The sequence below is a fragment of the Idiotropiscis lumnitzeri genome, chromosome 2, assembly GCF_059441095.1.
Source record: "Idiotropiscis lumnitzeri isolate Australia: NSW breed Sydney's pygmy pipehorse chromosome 2, RoL_Ilum_1.0, whole genome shotgun sequence".
Classification (NCBI taxonomy): domain Eukaryota; kingdom Metazoa; phylum Chordata; class Actinopteri; order Syngnathiformes; family Syngnathidae; genus Idiotropiscis; species Idiotropiscis lumnitzeri.
The window spans coordinates 37184709-37210200 of NC_142392.1; the positions used below are offsets into that span (position 1 = coordinate 37184709).

The window sequence follows — 25492 nt, forward strand, 5'->3', positions numbered from 1 at the left end:
AGAGTACAACACCTAGGTCCTTCATCATCCGGACGCCACAAGGAGCAGAACTGAGGCGGAACCGCCGTCACCTCAAACCTGGGCCAGTTCCCCAGTCAGTTCCAGCAGCGTCCGAAGACTACAAGCTGACGGACATCCACCCTGTCAACACCGGCATAGACGACAACGTTTCTGTTTGCCGGAGCGAGTCGACATCCTCGACTTCCCCACCTACTCGGGTGTTGACCCGTTCTGGACGAGTGTGAAAACCAGTCGACAGGCTTGACCTGTGAGACTGAGACTCATGGTCTTTGGGGGGGGGGGAATAAAAATGAAAATGAAAAATTGCTCATGCTGTTGGGATTTGTTTGATTGTTGCATATTTCAGGTTAACTTGATTTCTGAGAGGCATCTTTATTTTTTTTTTTGCATGTTGCAGCCCAGTTGGAGAAATTAATGCTTGCTTGATGTTATTGAAAATAACACAAATGAGGGGAGATGTCATGTAATAGTACTAAATTTGTATTTGCGACGGTGTTGCACCTTTACGGTAACTGAGTGTCACAATTGTCTCGCAGGGGGTCTCGCGAGATTGTTCATGCAAGTGGGGAGTTGTGGTGAGTGGTATCGCCATTAAAACGTGTTGCTAGACAAGAGCCTCGTTGCCATCATTTACAGTGCGGGCATCTCTTCTGTCAAAGTCAATGAGCTTTCATATTTGTTAGACAGTTGCGAAAACCAATTAGATCACGAGTTGGTTACAGTGAGCCTTCTCGCTGACCTTATGCTGAAAGGTGATGAACGCGTTTTGTGATTGGATACTCACTCGTGAGGGGGCGGCGCTATGCCGAATGAACACAACCAAAAGTCGTAATTGGCGACGGTTCGAAAATCTAAAATATATTCTTGCTTTTTTTAAAACACAATGGCCGAAGGATGGAAAAGTGTGGATTTAATTGCAGATCCACTTGCAAGGACATTTTCAAGTCGGACCTTTCAAGAGAAGCTATATCGTCCAACACTCACTCAGTGGTGCGTAAGTGTGTTTCTGGATATTATTTGTCCAGCCGATGTGTCATTGTCACGATCCATGTGTATTTGTTGCAGCTGAGTGGGCGTGCCCGACGGCGCGCTTCTTTGGGACTCGGCCGCGAGCGAGAAGCGTTCACGAGCCACACAGCTGCGACCAATGAAGTTAATGAGTCACGGACTATTTAAGCCATCGACGCGGACACACTCGCGTCGGATTATTGACCGAATTTGCTCGTGCCCATGTGCCTTCGCTACAGTCTTCGCCCAAGTTTCCCCGTGTATGGTCTTTGTAAGTTTTTGATGTGTTCTATGTTTCAGCTACGTTTCGGCTCGCTTTCTGTTCTCGCTTCGTGCATTGGATCTAACCTTACCCTTTTGTGGAAGGACTCCGTCGTTTTCGGTTTTCTTGGGTTGCAAGCTTTTTCTGTTCCTCGTTTTGATTTTCCTGGTGTGAGTTCTCTCCACCAGCGCTTTTCGTTCTCGTCTTCTGGCGACAATAATTATAGATACTAGTGATGGGTAGATGAGGCATCCTGTATCGTTTCGACACAGTGACACAATGTATTGACACTGTGTTGACACTGTGTTGCTGAATACTGACACCTGGTGGACTTGCAGGAAATATTTGACAGGGTCATCTGACACTGATCTGTCAAACTAATTTTATCCAATTCCATTGATTAGCGACGTGATCTGTTTTTATATATCCTATTTCGTATTACTTTCCATCGCACTAATTATTCTCTTATCTAATTTATATATTTAACTGAATTATTGTTGTATTGCACTGGAGAGGGGAGCTCTCTAATCTCGTTGCACACTTGAGTACAATGACAAAGGGATTTCTGATTCTGATTAGGCATTTGCTTTCACATTATTTTTACATACACGCAATTTCATAAAAAAAATCTTTGATATTCGAGACGCAGTTTATAAATTAAGAGAACATCTGTCTGAATGCCCAAGTAAAAGTGTTGTGAATGACAATGGACTCATTGTAATTAAAGATTTTTATTCAAAAGAAATTAGTTTCTCCAGCGTTTTGTTATTCAGTCTATTTCTTTTTTTGAGGCAATTTCCCCCGCATTTGAGAAGATCCTCTCACAAGGCACTGAAGAGGCCGGTGTGCACAACGCCTGTGTGGCTAATATAAATAGGTGAGGGAACGTTGCCTCCATGGACTTCCAGTATAAGAGCGGGTCTTCCGTACGTGCAACGTGTCCTGCTGACATATAGCGCTGCACCTCTGAGTGCGCATCAACAGTGACGTCTTCCATCTTGCGGATATTTAACGCAAAGTAATGCGCCAATAACTCTATGCTTGTTTTGAGCGTCCATCCTGTTGACAGATGCGCTTCCTTATGAACACAGTTTGGCGCGCGACCGCTGTGTCGACACGATTCTGGTAGTGGTCACGTGACTTTCTCAAAGCAGTACGCGCACCGACACGGGGTTTGCCCTGGAAGCTCGGCGCGCGCATCGACGTCTCTGTGTCGCTGGACCCATCACTACTTATCAATATCACCCTCCTTGTTGAGGAGAACCTCCGGGATGGGCGTGATGAGACCCTATTTGAAGCGTTCTACGGCCTTCTGGTCACACAGGTCACATGTCACCTCAAACCTGTGGAGAGAACTGGAGGAGCGGCACTTGCAAGCGAGAAGGGGTCAATTACCTCCCTTCTGAAAATGTCAGTTTTGCATAAATTATGTGTAGTAATGTCAATCAATCATTCACTTGATGCTTGAATTTGATTAGTCCAATCTTTCTCCAGTAACAATTTGAAAATCAGAACTTTGGGAGTGCAATAGGGATCCAGGTTGATCAGACCTGTCCGCCCATTGCATCCTGCGTGCCGTTAGGGCTTGCCGGTGCCCTCAATCAGGTTTCTTTCCTGTGGCCCGTCCCTTAAACATTCACTCATACCATAGATGGGCGTGAACGACAATAGGCGGATGTGAGAGAGGAGATGGGCGTGAATGACAATGCAAAGGCACGCCCCCAGTGCAAAGCAGGATCCAGTGCCCCTGTATGGGCAAACGTGGCTGCTTGCTCTGTCGTTAGAGCTTTCGCAAAGGCCGGCTTCTTGAGGAGCCGCACACAGCAGCGACACGGGAATCTGACAATGACAAGAGGGAACCTGGCGTGTTTGTGGGAGAATTTGCCCAGCTGTTTATTTCTGATACAGAAGATGATTTTGATGGATTTTTGGATGATGACTAATTAATAGTAATGTGAGTACATTGTTAAATAGTTCAATAAAATACAACCAAACTCAGTTTTGCTCCTGTTGCCTTTTTAAAAACAGCTAGCCACGCTAGCCATGCTATCTTCTGTTTTAGTGTGCATGCATGTTAACTAAGGTATTGTATCGTAGGCTGGGAGGCAGAATTTTGCTGAGCCTACACCATTACGCTATTCAGTTGATTCGGGGTGATAGTTTTAGTTTTGATGCAACACCGTGACTGCACATTGTTTGTTGATTAGTGATTTGCTCACACCGGCATTGTGTCGGCATCCCATCTGAGGGGCTGCGCGGCAGCGAGACGGCGCGGCAGACTGACAATTACTCTCGTGTTTGGTGGAGAACGTGTCCAACTGTTTATCTTGGATACAGAAGACAAGGACTTGGTGCATTTTTGGATAAGGACAACTTCAGCACGTTGTTAAAAGCTAAAATAAAATACCACAGAACTCCCGCTGCCATTTTAAAAACACGCGAGCGCGATTGAGCAGCTAGCGCGACTGCTTGGTTGCTTGGTTCTGTTTGCGGCCAATGATACCGCGCGTTCTATCTATGTATCAAATACAGAAATAGCACCCTCACCTGGGACTGCGCCCTTTGATACGGCGCGTCTTTTGGGTGCGAAAATAAGGTACTCCAATGCGTGTTAGTTTTTTGTACTCAAAAAGAAAAGGGTCAAATAAAGACTCAACAACAGCTGATTATAGTTGCGATATTTTAGTTTCTTTGATTTCTGGAGTTCAGGAAATAGTACAAAGACAGATATCTGGGTGGCTTTTTCTTAATCTGACGAGAAACTATAATCAGACGAGCACAATCGAAAAATGGCGCGCTGATCTCAGCCCAGCCTCACATTTTATAGGAGGTTTTCTTTGTCAAGGGTCATGTAGGTTGAATCGGTCGTCCTTGCTCCTTCCCACGTTCCACGTCCAAGGCTGACCTTCTCAGGCAGGCGGCAGTCTCTCCGTCTCTCCTTCCCCTGTAATCTCGTCAGTGTACAGATTGTGTGGTGTATGTTTTCCCAGATCAGATTATGTTTTTGGGTGTTCTTGATCGCGTCCCGGTGACGTCCTCCCCGGCCCAACTTGATATGTTTGTATCTTCTATGGCCTATGTGGAAAATGTGTTCAGTCGTATTTGTCCATGAAGTGCTATTTGGTTTGTCATCAGTTTAACCTGAGCAGACTGAATCTGTTTCTTCTGAATGAGAGTGGATCATGAAAATACAATGTGTGCAATTTTGAGGTCTTACATTTAAACTTAGTCATACAAATTTAGCATATGAATGCATCAGTAAACACCATGACTACAATCCCAGTCAATCTTATCGATGCACTGTACTTCTACATTCATTTGAGAAATGCTTTTTGTTTAATCAATGTTGAACATATTCAGTAAATGTGAACCTGCTAAATTAAATAATTGACCTTCTGTCCCGTAAGTGTTTAAAATAATGCCAGCAATCGTAATACAATCCTTCACTATTAATTACATAACGCCTACAATAAAATATAACTTTAACTCTATTAGTGAAAGTAAAGTTTAATTTAGGCTATTAAGTAACTCAGTGGTGGGCCTTCAAGGCCTTCTCTGTTGGCCAAACATAATCAATAAAAAAAAATGATCATAATCGTTGCGTTGATGTCATATTATAGCTGAGCGTTGTATTTTTAGGTGAGTTTTGAATCCAATCGGAATTCCGCTTGCTCGTGATGCCGGGCAGGTTTCAGAATACGAGGAGCGCGCATTATTCGTTCCGAGGCCTTAAGATGCAATTGTGCGGGCATCTCTTCTGTCAAAGTCAATGAGCGTTCATATTTGTTAGACGGTTGCGATAGCCAATCAGATCACGAGTTGGTTACAGTGAGCCTTCTCGCTGGCCTTATGCTGAGGGTGATGAACGCGTTTTGTGATTGGATGCTCACTCGTGAGGGGGCGGCGCTATGCCGAATCAACACACCCGAAAGTCGTAACTGGCGACCGGTCGAAAATCTAAAATATATTCTTGCTTTTTTTAAACCACAATGGCCGAAGGAGGGAAAAGCATGGATTTAATGTTAGATCCACTTGCAAGGACATTTTCAAGTCGGACCTTTCAAGAGAAGCTATATCGTCCAACACTCACTCAGTGGTGCGTAAGTGTGTTTCTGGATATTATTTGTCCAGCCGTGGTGTCATAAATGATGGTATTTTGATGGGTATTTATTCAAGTAGGACAAAGTAGGACTTCACTGAAGGCACAGGTATGAAATGCACTGAAGTAACTTAAAAGTAAAAGTAAAAAAAAAATAAATTACGATTGTTTAAGAATGTGCAAGAAAGAACTCAATCTGATCGAAATGTTGTGCTTTGACAAATGTTGAAAATAATGACATTTTCCAGGAGGTATTTATTTCTTTGTTGTTTATTCATTCAATTCTATACTTATTTCAATATTTGAGTATTGTTTTTCTTTCAATATGTCGTATATTTTGTCTTTGAAGTGTGGGTCCTTGCTGCCTTCCGGAGAGGCAGCCGAGCAAGGCTGGATTGGTGATGGAAAAGAACTTGTTCGAAAAAGATTTTATTCTCGTCACATGCTGATGTCAAAAGAAGTCTCCCCAAAAACGTGCGAGCCCCCTCTCAGACATTCCCTTCTTATACGGAATGCCCAAATAGGACATGAATTTCTAATTTTCCCTTGTTGCATATGCATTCCCATCCCGCTAGTCTTCGGGATTTCCCTCCAAAAGTCCCCCAGAGGGAGAGCAGATGCGTCTCCCCGTTGATACGACCAGTCTACTCGTGACCACCTTAAATTACTCTCATACCCTGGAAGGTCACTGACCTGGCGAGAGAATTGCCCCCACCATAAACAATGCTCAGGCCTATTTTCTCTCAGGGCAGTATCTGGTTACATCGGAACTTCAGAACCAAGACTGGTCACTTCTGTGAGCTCCAGTCCCTTCATAGTTTCATAAAGAGAGTTACTTCCCATATCTATATAAGGCCATTTAAAAATACAGTTTTTTTTTTAAATTTCAATGTATATTTTAGATTGCTTATATAATACTACAATATTTATTCAATTATTTTAATATGCAAAATTATATCAATATTAAATTAAACCTTTTTATTTCACTCTTGAATATTTCTGAACAAATTTGTTCATTGGAATAAGTATGCAATTTAAATTATTCCATCCATTCAGCCATTTTCTGCCGCTCATCCAGGGTCGGGTTATTGAATTAATTTTTTTGTATTTTTTATAATTCAAGATTTATTTCAAGATCAGGATTCTTCTCAATGAGTTCAATATTTATAAAATGTTTCTATATTTGTTATTAATTGAATTAAGTCTGTATGTGATTTCCAATTTTACATTTTAATATTTACCTATTTCACTATATAAATAATCCAATCTATAAAAAATATAATAAAGCATGAACAAAAATATTTGGTATATTTGACAAAATTATAGTTTTTTTCCGAAGTGAGATTCTGCTTCGCAACAAACCCCAAACACTTGATAGAGCTCAACCTAGAAAGTGTATTTTGCCAGTCAAAAATGTATTCAGAAAGCGAAATATTAAATGTATGTGAGTGGATATTTGAAGAGTTTGAGTTTTGTTCAATGGACCATACATATACGAGCCAGCCAAACACAGCGAGAAAACCAGCGCTGACTCCAGTCGCCATCAAGTTGCCAACTCCTGACATTCCAAAACCTTTGAGAGAAACTGAGACTATTTGCGTTTCTCCTTCTGGCTCTTTTTATCGTTCAACTTCGAGTTCAGTTTTTCACCTTTTCACAGCGTAATGAAGGCCAGTTGAGCAAGTGGAACAAGTGATTTTATTGATGATTGTGGAAAGCAGCGATTTCAGAAGCACCGTTTCTTCTCACAACTTTTCCATTAAGTACGATTAAAAAGACAACTGAAAAAGCATAATGTTAACAAATGTTGTTCCAGGCAAAGACAATTAATTTCATTAATAATGTTTGATATGAAAACAAAAAAAATCATCACTCAGGGACAACGGATGCAAATTAGCCATTGGCTATAATCTGGCATATTTACAGGAAACAGTTTGATTAATATGCACAGTCCCTGTATACTTTCGAAAATAAAAACAAATACAAATACGCAGACACAATGGTTCTTCTGGCACGGATCACACGCTTAATGTCAATAAAAAAGCTTTGCAAAATTCAATATCATATTTTATTTAAAATCACATTTATATCTTACCACAAAGAGTCAGTTCCTTCAGTTTTTTGTTTTCTTTTTTTTAAGCTTCAAGGATCGCTGCTTTTCTCACCAGCACAATTGTGACTCTCCGCATGCTGTTTAGTGGAGAATTTTTGAGCACAAACGCTGCAACTGAATGGCTTGTCTCCACTGTGTGTTCTTGTGTGGTTTCGTAAATGCGACTTTTGAGAGAAACTTTTTCCACAAACTGAGCAGGAAAAAGTTTTTTCACCACTGTGTATTCTTGTGTGAATTATTAAATGAGACTTTCGAGAGAAACTCTTGCCACAAACTGAGCAGGAAAAAGGTTTTTCATCACTGTGTGTTCTTCTATGGTTTGTTAAAGTTGAATTTTGAGAGAAGCTTTTGCCACAAACTGAGCAGGAAAAAGGTTTTTCGCCACTGTGCTTTCTTGTGTGACTTGTTAAATTTGATTTTAGAGAAAAGTTTTTACCACAAACCAAGCAGGAAAATGGTTTTTCTCCAGTGTGTGTTCTTGTGTGGTATTTTAAACTTGATTTTAGATAAAAGCTTTTTCCACAAACCAAGCAGGAAAATGTTTTTTCTCCAGTGTGTGTTCTTGTGTGAGTTATTAAATGAGACTTTCGAGAGCAACTCTTGCCACAAACTGAGCAAGAAAAAGGGTTTTCTCCACTGTGAGTTCTTGTGTGGATTGTTAAATCAAACTTTTGAGAGAAGCATTTTCCACAAACTGAGCAGGAAAAAGATTTTTCACCACTGTGTGTTCTTGTGTGGATTGTTAATTGAAACTTTCCAGAGAAACTCTTGCCACAAACTGAGCAGGAAAATGGTTTTTCTCCAGTGTGTGTTCTTGTGTGAATTATTAAATGAGACTTTTGAGAGAATCCTTGGCCACAAACTGAGCAGGAAAAAGGGTTTTCTCCAGTGTGTGTTCTTGTGTGGTATTTTAAATTTGATTTTAGAGAAAGGTTTTACCACAAACCAAGCAGGAAAATGTTTTTTCTCCAGTGTGTGTTCTTGTGTGGCTTGTTAAATTTGCCTTATGAGAGAAGCATTTTCCACAAACTGAGCAGGAAAAAGATTTTTCACCACTGTGTGTTCTTGTGTGGATTGTTAAATCAAACTTTTGAGAGAAGCATTTTCCACAAACTGAGCAGGAAAAAGGTTTATCTCCACTGTGTGTTCTTGTGTGAATTATTAATTGAGACTTTTGAGAGAAACTCTTGCCACAAACTGAGCAGGAAAAAGGTTTTTCTCCACTGCGTATTCTTTTGTGTGCTATTAACCTTGCCTTTTCAGAGAAACCTTTTCCGCAAAATGAGCAGGAAAAATGTTTATCTCCACTGTGTGTTCTTGTGTGCCTTACAAAATGAGACTTTCGAGAGAAGCTTTTGCCACAAACCGAGCAGGAAAAAGGGTTTTCACCACTGTGTGTTTTTCTGTGCCCTTTTAAAGACAGCTTTGAAGTGAATGAGTCAGTGTGACATGCCCTTTCACCTTTGGCTTGCCCACCGTCAACGTCATCATCGTCATGAGCGTCTGATGTGTCCTCATTATGTACTTGTGATGGCCCCCAGTGGTCTTCATCACCTTCTGTTGTCACGTGATGACTTGAGCTGCTGCTTGGAGGCTCCGCCCCTCTGTTGTCCTCACTCACATTCTTTTTTTCATCTTCAGTCTTTATAGGGACAACATTCACTGGTGACTTGTTGATCTCCTCCTCCTCCTCCTTTTTGATGTGAGTCAAATCTGGCTCCTCTTTCACAGAACAGAGATCATTTTGTCTGACGTCTGCAGGACACAAAAAGACAAATTTGGTTTGGTCAAGTCAAATCTCAGGCGGCGACTTTGTCTTATTTTCTACCGTGCTACCTTGACTTGTGCCTGCCGCACACGGAGCAATGCGTGCGACCCCGATTTGGACCGGACCATGGGGGCATTTCACAAAATTACGTCCTACGATGTAAGCCTCCATTTTCTAGCAGCACAACAGTGATAAACGAGCATTTAAAAAGGAAGCACGTTGCGGCTGATGCCGATTTCATTCCTGACATAGTCACAGACGTTTCTGGAAGCGAGCTGAAGTTCGCACACACAGGATATTGTGTGCGTCTGATGGAACACCTGTTGTGGGACCCTAATTTATTAATGGGGGCCACTGGGGGCCATCGCAACATAATGTCATTGATAAAATGGGAATCCTTCAAGTGAAATATGTTTACAAGTATTTCTGTTAGGTTCGCCGGTCAGCGAGGAGGGGGTGGACCCAAAATGCGAGGAAGCCGGGATTAGGGTAACTTAAAGGGAATTTATTCAACAAAACGAAACCAAAAGGCAACAAGGTACTAGGGACAAAATAAAACAATGAGGACGAACAAGGGCGCGACAGGACAGAACTGAACTAGACTGTGAAACGGGGACAATAACAAGTGACTACGAGCTATGATCAGGAATGACAGCAAAGAGTAACGGTGGCCTGAGGAAAGGGCAAAGCAATGGGAGTGCTGTCCGCAAATGGGGCAATGCACCGACGCTGAGCTGTCGGCACGGGGTGGTTAAGTAGTCCATTGATTAGGGGAGCAGATGGGAGTCAGGTGTGCGGGGCTAACGGGGAACAGGTGCGTGGCTGGAGGGAACGGAGAGCTGAGGGGAAACGCCCCTACTCAGCCTACCGGGGTAAACAAAAACAAGGACAAGGCATGGGACGTGAAAAATGACAACAAAGCCCTGCCATGACCGACACGGATCATGACAATTTATTTTTGCATTTAGAGATAGAACTAAATGTTCCTGGGCTTGTTGGTAGAAAAGGGGGTTGTGGCGTTCTCCCTTTTTAAGCCCATAGCAAGCCAAAGATGCAGATGCATTCCTTGCAGCATGCGCTTGTTCACCGATGAGATCCGTGCAACCCTGGGTGGATGCATTAAATGTATTTTAAATGTTTGGATGAGGTGAAACAACGCACACGAGCACAAAACAGTGCAGAGCCACCGGAGGTTCATTGACCGAGCCAGTAAAAATTTCATAAATAAGACCAATACGTACTTGATTTATTTAAAAAAAATTAATCCTTTGTGCTTTATCCACTAAAATTCATCAACCGCCATTGATCTTTTTGCCGCAGTGTGCACAGTTTTTGTCAAAAACGAGACAAGTCTGCACAAATGAATCACCCAGCCAAGATTGTCTTTGTCACTTGCAAGGAGCAGTCCGCCAAAGAGAAAAGCGTTCCCGCTCCTGTGCGGCGTTTTATTGAAGCGCAGCAAAGCAATTTGTATGTCAACTCATAAAGAATGGAAAAACATGAACACTTTGACTTTATCACACTTCTGTTCAATGCGAGCTAAACGGTTTTCTGTCAAACACGGTTCAAGACGTGCATCTGTTTTTGTGGCTTCCTGCTAAACTGCCAGCATAGACACAACTCTGTTACCACTGAACTCACGTTTTCCTGTTTAAGAGGTCCATGTTTTTGTGACCTTCTATTAACCCGTAAGCATAGTTTTGAAACATGATGACATGACAAACTTAATTTCTTTCACAATAATATAAAAACTTTCGCAGATATTGCAAAAACAAATTGGAGAAGCTGTGGAGCAGAGCACAACATCAGCACAACCATAGTGTCGAAATTCTGAAAATGTTCCATAACAGAGGAATTCGCAATGGGTGCTGAAACACCACACCCTGCAAGTCACATGGAGTATTCTACATCTGAAATTAACTCTGCCAACCGTCTTCACCAATGGGCCGAAATCTTTAGTATGATGATGCGCACCGATAGTTAATGTGATTTGTGGCTCCGCGAACAGAGACAATTCATACCGTTTCCTCTGCTCTGGGGCAAGGCACACATGCGAGGCAGCACCGGTAGACATCACAAATACATAATCCTAATGCAAGACGCACTTCTGACCCTCGAAATTGGGTGAATGCATCCTGACAAACCAAATCATCAGAACTCAGTGTTCAATGAAAAGGACCAATTGGTGGTTTGAAGGGGTGGAGGCGGCTTCACTGGGCAAACCAGAGCAGGAACAGGACGGACCACCCGCGGGAGGATGGAGACCCTGGTCTCAGAGCTGCCCAGTCTACTGGAACGGAGGACAACATAAGCTTCCCCCGGCGGAAGTGCACAGTCAAATTCAGTCCCACTCGAATTCCAATGTTTGTTTCACAGGTGCAGGTTCAGTCCATGGCAGTGACTCGGCCAATCTCAAGAGTCCCACAAACGTGACAGTGTTGTTGCTCATTGGGATATGCAGAAGGAGCTTGCAAAGCGTGGAATATCTTGTTCCAGCATCTAAAACTGTTGTCCATCAATCGTCACCGGAATGCCAAGACTTGCCGGTCCTTGAATGCTGAGGCTCCGCGGGCACCCCTATCGTGGAATGTGGTTCCAATCGGGTTGAGGCGTCAAGTGTGTGTTTGGAAGCCATAGAAGCGTTGTCGGAGGGGGTAGCGGTGGCGCCCCCGTGCTAGGGAGCTCTTTGTGACTGGCATGGCGCTGGACCACAGGATGGTACATTTCAGGAAGTGGCTCGGTTTGGACCGCTCATCACCCAGTGACCCCACACCCCACAGCAAGAGCACGTCCCACTCACAACCCATGTCTATAACCACCCCTACTTCTGTTACGTGACCTTGTTGACCGGCAGGTGCGGACAACAAGCCTGCTGTGGGCACTGCGTCACCAGAACCTGGCCCAGGAGCAGCGGAAACGGAAAGAGCAGACGCAATGGGAGCTGCATGCGTCGGATGCTGCATTAGCTGCTTCCCCCCGCTTTTATTTTATTTTTTTTCCCCCCATATTCTTTTTTCCTTTCCCGGTGAATTAGCACTCTTGGCCCTCTGAACCCGCAGGTGTAACAATTCTTTTTCTCCAGCCAATACAATATTTTCTTTCATCAATGCAAAAACGGGGGTTCTACTCATACTGATTAGCAGTTTCTCATTGACGGACTGTTTCGCTTGATGTCAGTAACTGGGAGGTGCACGCCCTCGAGGACGGCCACCCGGCACAGCTGAGTGATGGTGACACTATTGGACGGGTCACTGGCGGAAGCTTCAATCCATTCGCGTCTCGCCCCGTCTCCCATAAGAGCTCACCAACTTAATCCCTCATCATATTTTACAAAAGCCAATGCCAATTGGTTTTGTCTTCTGTTTATGATTCATATTCAATCCCCATGAACACGTCAACTATAATTTAGCTATTCTTTTTTAACTAACTAATATAACCCCGTTTTCCTCAACCCATGAGTCAGTATTCTTTGAAGTGGATTATCCGCAGACTAAAAATTTCTCATTTAATTTATATCAATTAACTGTATCTCAAAAGTCCCCTCATAACATGATAATTCATCATATTCCTGTCATTTCCATCTCAAAATGTCGTTCCATTAATTGAATTACCGTCGTACATCCGTCGCCAAACTGAAGTATGGAACATTAGATGTTTTTTTTTTTTTTTCCCGTTTTACATGACCTTTAACCTTGCATGTCCTGTTTCAACAAAATTGTCTCTCTTATCAGTGTTAACGTTTTCATCACTCAGGGCTTTTCCGTGTTGACAAATCACATTCCACGGAACATGCATTCATCCTTTTATGATCTTAGATTTCTCTATTTAAATCACCGCTTCTTGCAATGAAGATTAATTTCACCCCAATGATTATGTAGCCAATTATCTTTCTCATTCTAATTTTGCTTTAGTTATTATCCAAATTTTTGAACATTTTTTATGCTGCATCTTTCAATGCACACTAGGACGCACACGCGTTAGTTGAACTGATAAAACGGAATATTAATGCAATAACATTTGGGTTTTAGAAGGGGCAATTCGGCACTGGTTTATAACTATCACCCCTTATCTCCTGCGTGGGGGCTGCCTGACTTCCTGTTCCCACAGTAGATGGAGGTGAGATCACAGCGCTCTGCTTGCATTCTTCCTGCTGGGCCCAATCTTCAACAATTTCACCTCTGCATGATCATTGTTGACATGTCCTATTAAAAATCCTCACATGCAAAAAACAATTACGAGAACAAAATACTGCACCTATCTCCCCCCCTTTGACACATGCCCCACATGTGTCAACACAAATAACAATAAAAACAAACGAAGCAGCAACCCCCCTAATTAGGCCGAACTTTCACGTACTTTCATCTCATCTCTTCACAAACCCCTGCGTACATCCTGTGCCAATACGGGGCGGACCGCAGCCAGGTTTTTGATTTTGCGTGGCCTTGACCAGAACACGAGTAATCACAGGGTACGTATCTGAACAGCGGAGTTGAACCGGCCCAGAAAAAGAGGGATCCTGCTCAAATTTGCCACACGTACTCAAAATGACCCAATAGGTACACAGAATAAGTCACTTGATGGTTGGGGTCAATTTTTGTGATTAGAGGGGGGGTACTTATTGTGGCAGAGGCTGCCAGAATCAGTCCCCCCATGGTAACTTTCCTACTGCGTAAGTGGTCAATGAATGCACCTCGAGTCCGACGCAGAACGTTTTTATTCTTTTGCTACTCTTGACGCGGCTATCGGTGGTTATAAAAAATAAACAAATCAGTCAATTGGAATACAATTACGTGTTCTCTAACAGGATACCACCTATCTGTATGATGCCACTTAATTTGATCTCGCTGGAAACACGATATAGCCCACGTCACTAATCCTCTCCCCTTTTCATCGTGTTTTAATGACTGAAATTCCTTTATGGTAGCTTCATTGATTGCGAAATTTCTTTGGTCTAACTAATGCAAATGCAGGGAATTTCCCCCCGATTTCGGCGCAGTCAAACGCTTCCTTTACGTGTTAAATTGTAGCGATTGGTGTGCTGAAACCCACACCGACGAAGACTACCACTTTTATGGAAACCCTAGTTTAAATGACAGCAAATCAAAAACACAAACTCATACATTCTTCGTGCCTTTCAATGAAAACAAACGTAGTAACATCGCGCCGCCTTCAGTCAATGCGTGTGCGCAGGGGATACAGATTTTGGCAGGGGGAAAGTACTTTGGCACGACACCGGCGTGCGTGAGCGGAGCGCGAGGCTGTCAGTTATGAATGAATAAATGAATAAATAAATAAATGAAAAATGCCACCTTTCATTTCACAAGGCACACCGGACTGCGTACCAGCAGGTAAAAGTCAAAGTAATTAAATAAATACAAAAAGAAGTAATTGAATAAATACAAAAATAATGGCTGGGGAATAAAAAAATAATACGTTTTAATAATATTTTTTTGTTATAACATGAATTTCACTCTCTCTCTCTCTCTACCCGTGTATATATATATATATATATATATATATATATTTTTAAGCATTTTTTAAGGTGTGCCGCTACTTCGCACCTATATATATTTATATATAGGTGCGAAGTAATATATATATATATATATATATATATATATATATATATATATATATATATATATATATATATATATACACACACACACGTTTTTTTTTGTTTGTTTTTTTTTGAAGGTGCGACGCTACTTCACGGATTTTCAGTTTTCGCGGGTGGTCTCGGTCCCCATTAACCGCGATAACCGGGGGTTCACTGTATTTCGATTGTTGGCATTATTTTAAACACTTACGGGACCGAAGGTCAATTATTTAATTTAGCAGGTTCATATTTACTGAATATGTTCAACATTGATTGTTAAAGATGTGCTCTCAAAGTCCTTACTTTGTTACGTATGTTTATGATGTATTACTTTGTCACATGCATGCTTATGATGTGCCGCCCCTTTCATCCCTTTTATCCTTTGTAGCCTCAGAATAAAATCACTTCTTCCATACTGTGAGACGAGACAGGTTGTGTGCAGTTATTCCTCTGTCAATACAGAAATTCTGGTTTGCTGATCCTGAAAATAGTTGGACGCGATACTACTGCTGCGTAGTACCACTCTGCCAACATTGATTAAACAAAAAGCATTTTTCAAATGTATGTAGAAGTACAGTGCATAGATAAGATTGACTGGGATTGTAGTCATGGTGTTTACTGATGCATTCATATGCTAAATTTGTATGACTAAGTTTCAAGTTTGGCTGCCAGGATGGTCGAGTGGTCTAAGGCGCCGCGTTCAGGACCCAGTCTCCCCAGGAGGCCTGGGTTCGAATCTCGAATTTCCCCATTGTGGGACTAATAAAGGGAATATTATTATTATTATTATTATTAAATGTAAGACCTCAAAATTGCACACATAGTATTTTCATGACCCACACTCTCATTCAGAACAAACAGATTCAGTCTGCTCAGGTCAAACTGATGACAAACCAGATAGCACTTCATGGACAAATACAACAAAACACATTCTCCACATAGGCCATAGAAGATACAAACATATCAAGTTGGGCAGGGGAGGACGTCACAGGGACACTATCAAGAACACCAAAAACATAACAATTTCATCTGTGAAAACATAGACCACACAATCTGTACACTGACGAGATTACAGGGGAAGGAGAGACTGAGAGACTGCCGCCTGCCTGAGAAGGTCAGCCTTGGACGTGGGACGTGGAACGTGGGAAGGAGCAAGGACGACAGATTCAACCTACATGTCCCTTGACAAAGAAAACCTCCTAGAAAATGTGAGGCTGGGCTGAGATCAGCGCAACATTTTTGGATTGGGCTCGTCCGAGTACAGTTTCTCGTCAGATTAAGAAAAAGCCGCCTAGATATCTGTATTTGTACGATTACCTGAACTCCAGAAATCGAAGAAACTAAAATATCGCAACCCTAATCAGCTGTTGTTGAGTCTTTATTTGGCCCTTTTCTTCTTGAGTACAAAAAACGAACACGCATTGGAGTAAGTTTGGCTTTGAAGATTCATTTACTAAATGTTTCTCATTTTCTCAGTGGCTCAACTCCAACAGTGGATATAAACATACACTACATCTGTCATCATAGTTTTGAAACATAATGACATGACAAACTTAATTTCTTTAGCAACATATAAATACCGGAATATGTAAAATGTTAAATAATCAGTTCGAATTTTAAAATGGGGGAAAAAAACACGGAGTTTACCCCCCACAAATGGTTATTCTTTGGCATATATTTTCGGCACTGATTTCATTTGGCATAAACAAATGTTAAGCAGACCTGCAAGTAAACGGCAATATTCAAAAATAAAACGGCAATAACCTTGAACGATTTCCCCAAACAACTTAATGTTGTGATGCATATTTTTAACGATAAAAAGTCGTTCTTTACAAAGCAAATGAGAGTTAGACGTGTACAAACCTGCTTCGTTCTCTTCTTTTATTCCACAAAGTTCCACTTTGTACTTGGGTGTCGTTCTTTCACACATTTTCAAACGTCAATCTCAACAAATCCGCACTTGGTCTCTGCTTGGCGATAACTCGTGTGCTTCTCTTTGTTCGATGAGATGAAAGAAAGATGGCATCGTTTTTCAAAGTCCCACTGAAAGGATTTCCTGTTCGTCACGAAAGTGGAAGAACAGGACACACCCCGCTGTGATATGATTGGCTGCTGGCTGTGTGGAGCACTGTCACCAACTCACCGACAGATGTCGCCATTTGCGATGCAAATCATTGTTATCTTCTTCTAAACATCGAGAAAAACCTAAGATGCACATGAAGAAACATTTTAGTTCCCAAATATGAACTTGAGAGATGTATTGAATTTTACTTTTGTTGCTGGTTTTGTTTTCACATCTGACACCATGTTGTTGGTTGGACAGTATTCCAAATGTATTTCTCTATTATTAACAGTTGACATGATAAAGTGAAACTTTATGTCAACATATTTGCCTTTTTACAGGGTTTTTCGCCAGCGACGTGGTTGTGAATTTTAAATTAAAATACATCACTGTTTTATTCTCTAAATGTTAGAGTCTTAAAAAATGGTTTCAGTGTTTATAACTTAACTAACTTAAATATTTCATTATTCGTTTCAGTATTCATTAAACTACGGTGATTCATTATTTATTTCAAGATTCATTGAACTGTTTTAGTAATAATTTAGTATTCAATGTTTACTCGTTACTGTAGTTACTTTTTCAATATTTGTGTCACTATTTTGTTCAATCTAATATTAATATTAATAAGGCTTTGGCCTTACAGCAAGCAAACCAACTTGGTGTAAGGCCTCAACCGCAGAGAGAAGAAAAATGGTCGTGGGGGAGGTGCGCCGCCAGGAAGAGGCTGAAAGGTCTGCAAAGGCTGTCTCGCTTGCCAAGCAGGGACAGTGGATGAGGTGGGAAGGCCTGGAGAAAAGAAAGTTTGGCTGGAGGGATCTCTGGGAGATGGAAGCTAGCAACATCAGCTTCATCATCAGAGCTACCAATGACGTGCTCCCATCCCCAAAAAACCTCCACCAGTGGTATGGCGAAGATCCAACCTGTGCCCTCTGCCCAACACCAGCAACTCTCAAACACATCCTGACTGGTTGTAAGACCAGCCTCACACAAGGCCGCTATACCTGGAGGCACAACCAGGTCCTCAAGAGCTTGGCAGCAGTGCTTGAAAGCAAGAGAATTACCATCAACTCCTTGCCCTTAAGAGCCACCACTACCATTACAGCACCAAAATTTGTCAGAGAGGGACAGAAAAAGCCCCACCATCCTTTTCTCAAGACAGAAGTTGGTCAGCTAACCAAAGGCCCGGGATTGGAAGATGCTGGTCGACATAGGTCAGCAACTAATCTTCCCAGCAGAGATTGCAGCCACCACCCTAAGGCCAGACTTAGTGCTGTGGTCCCCTTCACTGAAGGCTGTCTACATTGCAGAGCTGACAGTCCCGTGGGAAAATGCAGTTGAAGAGGCCTATGAGCGTAAGAAGTTGCGCTACACTGAACTGGCGGCGGACGCACAACAACGAGGGTGGAAAGCCAAGGTCTATCCCGTCGAAGTTGGATGCAGAGGGTTTGTGGCCTCATCAACCATCAAGCTGCTGAAAGACCTGGGCATCCATGGACAGGCTCTGCGGCACACAGTCAGATCGCTCTCTAAAGCGGCTGAAAGAAGCAGCCAGTGGATCTGGATGAAGAGGAAGGACCCCAATTGGGCTCATAGATCAGCAACATGACCCCCGCACCCCCTCCCCATCCCACCACTAATCTCCGTCATCCCACTTGAGTACCCAGGGCAGAACCATCCACCACAGTTGATTGGGCATGGGACACAAGCGCGGGCGTGATCAACCCGCCGCTGGCCACCATCGATGAGGGTGTCTAGTGATAAAGGCCGAAACACCCAGTGATTTGATGGAACACTACTGACGATGTGTCCCAAATTGACATCTCTCCCATCCCAACCATGAGACACAAGCCCCATGCCACTCTCAACAGCAAGCCTAACCTCATGCGAATACCATCTATCGGCACAATGGACAGTTTACCATCACGTGCAGTGTTTTATGATTCTATATATATCTATATTTTTATATATATATATATATAATTTTTGGGGGACGAAGAAATATATTTCAGAAATACGTGATTAAAGCGTGACATCATCAGAAGGCGCGAGGGCCACCGAAAAACCCTTTTTTATCTCATCTTTTGGCGGATCATATCAAATATAACGAACTAAATGGTACCAACATTTTAGGCTCAGAGCTGACTATCACTCAGTTAGCAGACACGGGGAGGACATGCAAACTCCACACAAGATGGCCGGAGCCGGGATCGAACCCGATCAGCTCCGGCCATCTTGTGTGGAGTTTGCATGTCCTCCCCGTGCCTGCGTGGGTTTCCTCCGGGTACTCCGGTTTCCTCCCACATGCGAAAAACATGCATGGCATGCCGATTGAACACTCTAAATTGCCCCTAGGTATGAGTGTGAGCGCGGATGGTTGTTCGTCTCTGTGTGCCCTGCAATTGGCTGGCAACCAGTTCAGGGTGTCCCCCGCCTACTGCCCGAAGATAGCTGGGAAAGGCACTACCCCCACCACCCCCACCCCCGCGACCCTAGTGAGGAGAAGCGGTTCAGAAGATGGATGGATATATATATATATATATATATATATATATATATATATATATATATATATATATATAAGTGGTGTCAGAAAAACGTGTTTAATCCAACACCCCTCTTTAACGGCGTCAATATTTTTAACGAGCGATTACGACTCATCTTGGCCTAATAAACAAAGTAGTCCTATGACGTAGCACTGACGCTTGCGAGACCGGAAAAAAAACATCAAGCATGCGAAATTTAGGACACGCCTGCATGGGCTTGCTGTGGGGATTTTTCGCCGGTTTATAGAACTAAAAGCATCATGGCGATTGGTAAAAATGACGCAAATTCAATTCTGAACGTCAATTTTTTTTTTAACTTACCTCATGGTGTCATTGATAAGAGCAAAGTCATTTGTGTGTATTGCCATCGTGAACTGAACTCCTATCGCAGCACGTCCAGTTTAAAATACCATTTGATTGCCAAGTACACCGCTGATGCCAATTCTCCAGCCCCTTGTCAAACCCAGGCATCCATGGATAATTTGCAACTGAAACCGATGGATGGATCAACTAAATTGAGACTCACCAAAGCCATAGCGAAGTCGGTGGCCACTGCGTGTAAGCATCATGGAGGACGAAGGTCTGGCTGAAATACTTGGCATTGCGTCTATAGATATCTTCATTGTAACCCTCATTCAAGATTTGCAGGAAGCGGGGAAGGCGGAAGCTCATCGTCAGGAGAACGTGATGATGTGACCTCATTATGTGCTTGTGATGACCCCCAGTGGTCTTCATCACCCTGTGATAACTTCAGCTGCTGCTTGGAGGCTCCGCCCCTTTGTTGTCCTCACTCTCACCCTTGTTTTCATCTTCAGTCTTTATAGGGACACAATTCAGTGGTGACTTGTTGATCTCCTCCTCCTCCTTTTTGATGTGAGTCAAGTCTGGCTCCTCTTTCACAGAACAGAGATAGTCTGTAGGACACAAAAAGACAAAACACACATTTGGTTTGGTCAAGTCAAACCTCAGGCGGTGACTTAATTGTTTCTACACTGCTACCTTGACTTGTGCCTGCCTCACATAGAGCAATGCGTGCCACCCGGATTTGGACCGGTCCATGGGGTAGGGGGGAATTTCACCAAATTAAACCTCCCTTTCATAGCAGCACGGCAGTGATAATCGAGCATTTAAATACATAAACACTCAAAAAAGGCCAAAAAATGGACAAAGCTGCATAAGGGTGATTTTATTTTATTTTTTTACATATGCTTTAGGAATGTTTGTATTTGAGAACGGTGTTTTTTTTGTGTCCACTGTGTGAAGGTTCATTTGTTCTGACATACCTTATGATCCTAGGATCTGGTTTTTAGGAGATGTTGATATGATTCATGTGGATTGTCACAAATATAATTTGTTAGCCAGCACTGCTGGGAAAAAAATAGTACTCGTCAATTGGAAGTGTGAGAAGTCACCATCTTAGAGTCACAGGTTGAATGAACTTTCTTCTTATTGTACGGCAGAAAATATTTTGTTTGGAGTTCGGAGGAAGCCCACAATCTTTGGAAAAATCTGGGGAAATTTCCTTTACATTATGCCAACGTTGTCTCCTACCGGGTAGCATTTCTGTACTTGACAGGGGTTGTTCAAATATTTTTTGTTTAGCGGTAATGTGGCATAATATTTATTTATTTATATTTTTCATCTTGACCCTTAGTTGGATTTTTATACTTGCAAAAAAGATGTTTGATTGGTTAGTGTGTATGCTGTTTTGATGTTAATAAAAGCTAAATAAAAAAAAAGGCAAAAACCTTGAACGCATTTTCCTCTAACAAATGGATGTGTTGATGCATATAGTTAACAATAGAAAGTTGTTCTTTACAAGCAACCAAACCTTGACCCAGAGAGTCTCAACAACTATAGCCCGGTTTCAAATCTTCCGTTTATTGCAAAAATTCTTGAAAAGGTCATAGCGCAACAACTTAATGAATATTAGACTGCTAATAATCAATTTGAACCTTTCCAATCGGGATTTAGAGCCGACCACTCTACTGAGACGGCCCTTGCTAAAGTTACTAATGATCTTCTCATAGCTTTGGACGCCGACACCTCATCAATATTACTCTTACTCGATCTTAGTGCCGCTTTTGATACCGTTGATCATAAAATATTATTAAAACGCCTTGAAACGTGTGTTGGCATTTCAGGTTCAGCGCTTTCTTGGTTTAATTCGTATCTGTCGGAGAGGACGCACCGTGTAATTCATGGCAATACGACTTCGGATCTTTGTAAGATCACATGTGGAGTTCCGCAGGGATCGGTACTTGGACCTCTATTGTTTAGCATCTACATGCTACCGCTTGGTGATATTATACGGAAATATAACATTAGTTTTCACTGTTATGCTGATGATACGCAATTATATATGCCGTTGGATATAACGAATCCGCGTGATTGCGATAAATTAGAGGAATGTCTTTCCGAAATTAAACAATGGATGTCTCTCAATTTTTTTGCGTCTTAACTCAGATAAAACCGAGATGCTTATCAATGGACCAGCGCGTCATCTGTACCTTTTCAAAGACACCACTCTGAGTATCGATAAATATAATATTGCCCAAAAGGATTCAACAAAAAATCTTGGTGTTATATTTGACGCAACTATGTCGTTTCAAATGCACAGAAAAAATATTACTCGAACTGTGTTTTTTCATCTGCGTAACATTGCTAAAATTCGCCCAATTCTATCAACTTGTGATGCAGAAATCTTAATCCATGCGTTTGTTACGTCTCGCCACGACTATTGTAACATTTTGCTCTCGGGTCTCCCCATGTCTAGAAATAGAATAGAATAGAATAGAAATCCCTTTATTGTCATTGTACTCAAGTGTGCCACGAGATTAGAGGGCTCCCCTCTCCAGTGCAATACAACAATAATACAGACAAATATATAAATTAGATAAATAAATAAGACAGTGCACTGGAATTCAGTACTGAATCGGGCATATAGAAACACATCACAATGCTGTTTTGCAAGGTTAGGGTGGTCTCGTGTATTAAAAGACTAGGACGAGAAAGTTTGATCATATTACCCCGATACTAGCCAATTTGCATTGGCTTCCGGTCCACTTGAGAGGTGATTTTAAAGTTCTGCTAAACCTTCGCTCACAAAATGCTGGTCTTTTAGTGATGCCGCGAGCCAAAAAGAAGTCTGCAGGTTCTCGAGCGTTCTCTATTCGGGCAACAATTCTTTGGAATGCACTACCCTCAGATATTAGAGGCGCCACCTCAGTAGAAATGTTCAAAACACTATTAAAGACGCATTTATACTCTTGTGCATTTAGCTGAAATATTTGTTGGCCTGTTGACTGCCGCTTTTTTTCTTTTTTCTCTTTTGTTTTCTTTTCTGCCCCCTTTTCCCCCGGCTGGGGGATTAGGTGAAGGTGATCCGCTAGGAAGTTTAAGGCATTGACCAACTGGGCATGCACCTGTTCCAGTGATGTCGTCTTCCTATACTTTAGCATCTAATTTAATTATTTGTTGGCCTGTTTACTGCCGCTTCTTCTCTTTTCTGCCCCCTCCTACCCCTGCTTGGGAATTAGATGATGGGGACCTGCAATGAAGATTACGGCATTGACCAACCGGGGAGGGACCTGCTCTGCCGAAGTCGTCTTCATGCAGCGCCTCTTCTGATTTCCTTATATTTCAGCACTTCGTTGAACTACTTGTTGGCCTGTTTACTGCTTCTGTTCTTTGTTTCTTTTTTCTGTTCCCAATTCCCGGGCTTGGGAATTAGGTGATGGTGATTCACTTGGAAGTGGCTGTTCTGAATTTACACCAACTGACCGGTACAAAATCGAAGGCTCATCCTTGGATATGCTGCCATGGAGATTACGGCCCTGGATGAGGATCCAGTCCACTGAAGTCATCTTCCTGCAGCACTTCATTCAATTGACTCTCACATTATCTCATCTATTATTGCATAGCATCATTTTATGTGTCAAATGTTGCCCAGTTGGCATCCATTGCAGCCTGGTCATCCTGGAAGGGGAATTCCCCTATCTGTGGTCCCTTCTCAAGGTTTCTCACCTTTCCCCTAATGGGATTTTGAGTTTTTCCTTGCCCTCCTGGGGGTTAAGATCAGTGGATGTCAATTGTGGTGATGTAAAGCCCTTTGAGACTGTCTGTGATTTAGGGCGATACAAATAAAATTGACTTGACTTGTTGCATATGCATTCCCATCACGCTAATCTTTGGGATTTCCCTCCAAAAGTACCCCAGAGGGAGAGCAGATGCGTCTCCCCGTTGATACGACCAGTCTACTCGTGACCACCTTAAATTACTTCCATACCCTGGAAGGTCACTGACCTGGCGAGAGAATTGCCCCCACCATAAACAATGCTCAGGCCTATTTTCTATCTCTTTTATTCAGAAAGTGAAATATTAAATGTATGTGAGGGGATATTTGAAGACTTTGAGTTTTGTTCAATGGACCATACCTATACGACCCAGCCAAACACACCGAGAAAACCAGCGCTGACTCCAGTCGCCATCATGTTGCCAACTCCTGACATGCCAAAACCTTTGAGAGAAACTGAGCCGATTTGCGTTTCTGTTTCTGGTTCTTTTTATAGTTCAACTTCTAGTTTAGTTTTTCACCTTTTCACACTGCGTAATGGAGGCCAGTTGAGCAAGTGGAACAAGTGATTTTATTGATGACTGTGGAAGGTACCGATTTCATAAGCAGTTTCTTCTCACACCTTTTCCATTAAGTACGATTAAAAAGACAACTGAAAAGCATAACGTTAACAAATGTTATTCCAGGCAAAGGCAATTAATTTTATTTACATGTTTGAAGTAAACACACAAAAAAAAAAATCATCACTCAGACACAATGGTTCTTCTGGCAATGATCACATTGGCTTAGTGTCAATAAAAGAGCTTTGCAAAACTAAATTTATCATATTTCATTCAAAATCACATCTACATCTTACCACAAAGAGTCAGTTCCTTCAGTTTTTTGTTATCTTTTTTTAAGCTTCAAGGATCGCTGCTATTCTCACCAGCACAATCGTGTCTCTTAGCACTCCGTTTAGTGGAGAATTTTTTAGCACAAACGCTGCAACTGAATAGCTTGTCTCCACTGTGCGTTCTTGTGTGGATTCCTAAATTTGACTTTACAGAGAAGCTTTTGCCACAAACTGAGCAGGAAAAGGGTTTTTCTCCACTGTGTATTCTTCTATGTTTAGTTAAATCTTGCTTTTGAGAGAAACTCTTGCCACAAACTGAGCAGGAAAAAGGTTTTTCACCACTGTGTGTTCTTGTGTGTCTTGTTAAAGTTGACTTATACAGGAAGCTTTGGCCACAAACTGAGCAGGGATAAGGTTTTTCACCACTGTGTGTTCTTGTGTGTTCTGTTAAATATGTCTTTCTTGAGAAGCATTTTCCACAAAATGAGCAGGAAAAAGGTTTTTCACCACTGTGTGTTGTTGTGTTTTGTTAAACTTATCTTATGAGAGAAACTCTTGCCACAAACTGAGCAGGAAAAAGGTTTTTCTCCAGTGTGTGTTCTTGTGTGCCTTGTTAATTGTGCCTTTTGAGAGAAGCTTTTGCCACAAACTGAGCAGGAAAAAGGTTTTTCACCACTGTGTGTTGTTCTATGTTTTGTTAAAGTTGACTTATCAAAAAAGCTTCTGCCACAAACGGAGCAGGAAAAGGGTTTTTCTCCAGTGTGTATTCTTCTATGTTTAGTTAAATCTTGCTTTTGAGAGAAACTCTTGCCACAAACTGAGCAGGAAAAAGGTTTTTCACCACTGTGTGCTCTTGTGTGTTCTGTTAAATACGTCTTTCTTGAGAAGCATTTTCCACAAACTGAGCAGGAAAAAGGTTTTTCACCACTGTGTGTTGTTGTGTGTTTTGTTAAACTTATCTTATGAGAGAAACTCTTGCCAAAAACTGAGCAGGAAAAAGGTTTTTCTCCAGTGTGTGTTCTTGTGTGCCTTGTTAATTGTGCCTTTTGAGAGAAGCTTTTGCCACAAACTGAGCAGGAAAAAGGTTTTTCTCCAGTGTGTGTTCTTGTG

General features: G+C 42.0%; 1 protein-coding gene and 1 pseudogene across 1 annotated transcript in view; one reads left to right on the plus strand and one right to left on the minus strand.

Annotated features, from left to right (window-relative positions):
- The window catches only part of LOC148342459 (uncharacterized), a 299864-nt gene that overhangs the window by 126505 nt on the left and 147867 nt on the right, over nt 1–25492 (plus strand). The window lies entirely within an intron of this gene.
- Nucleotides 119–20077, minus strand: LOC148342465 (uncharacterized; annotated as a pseudogene).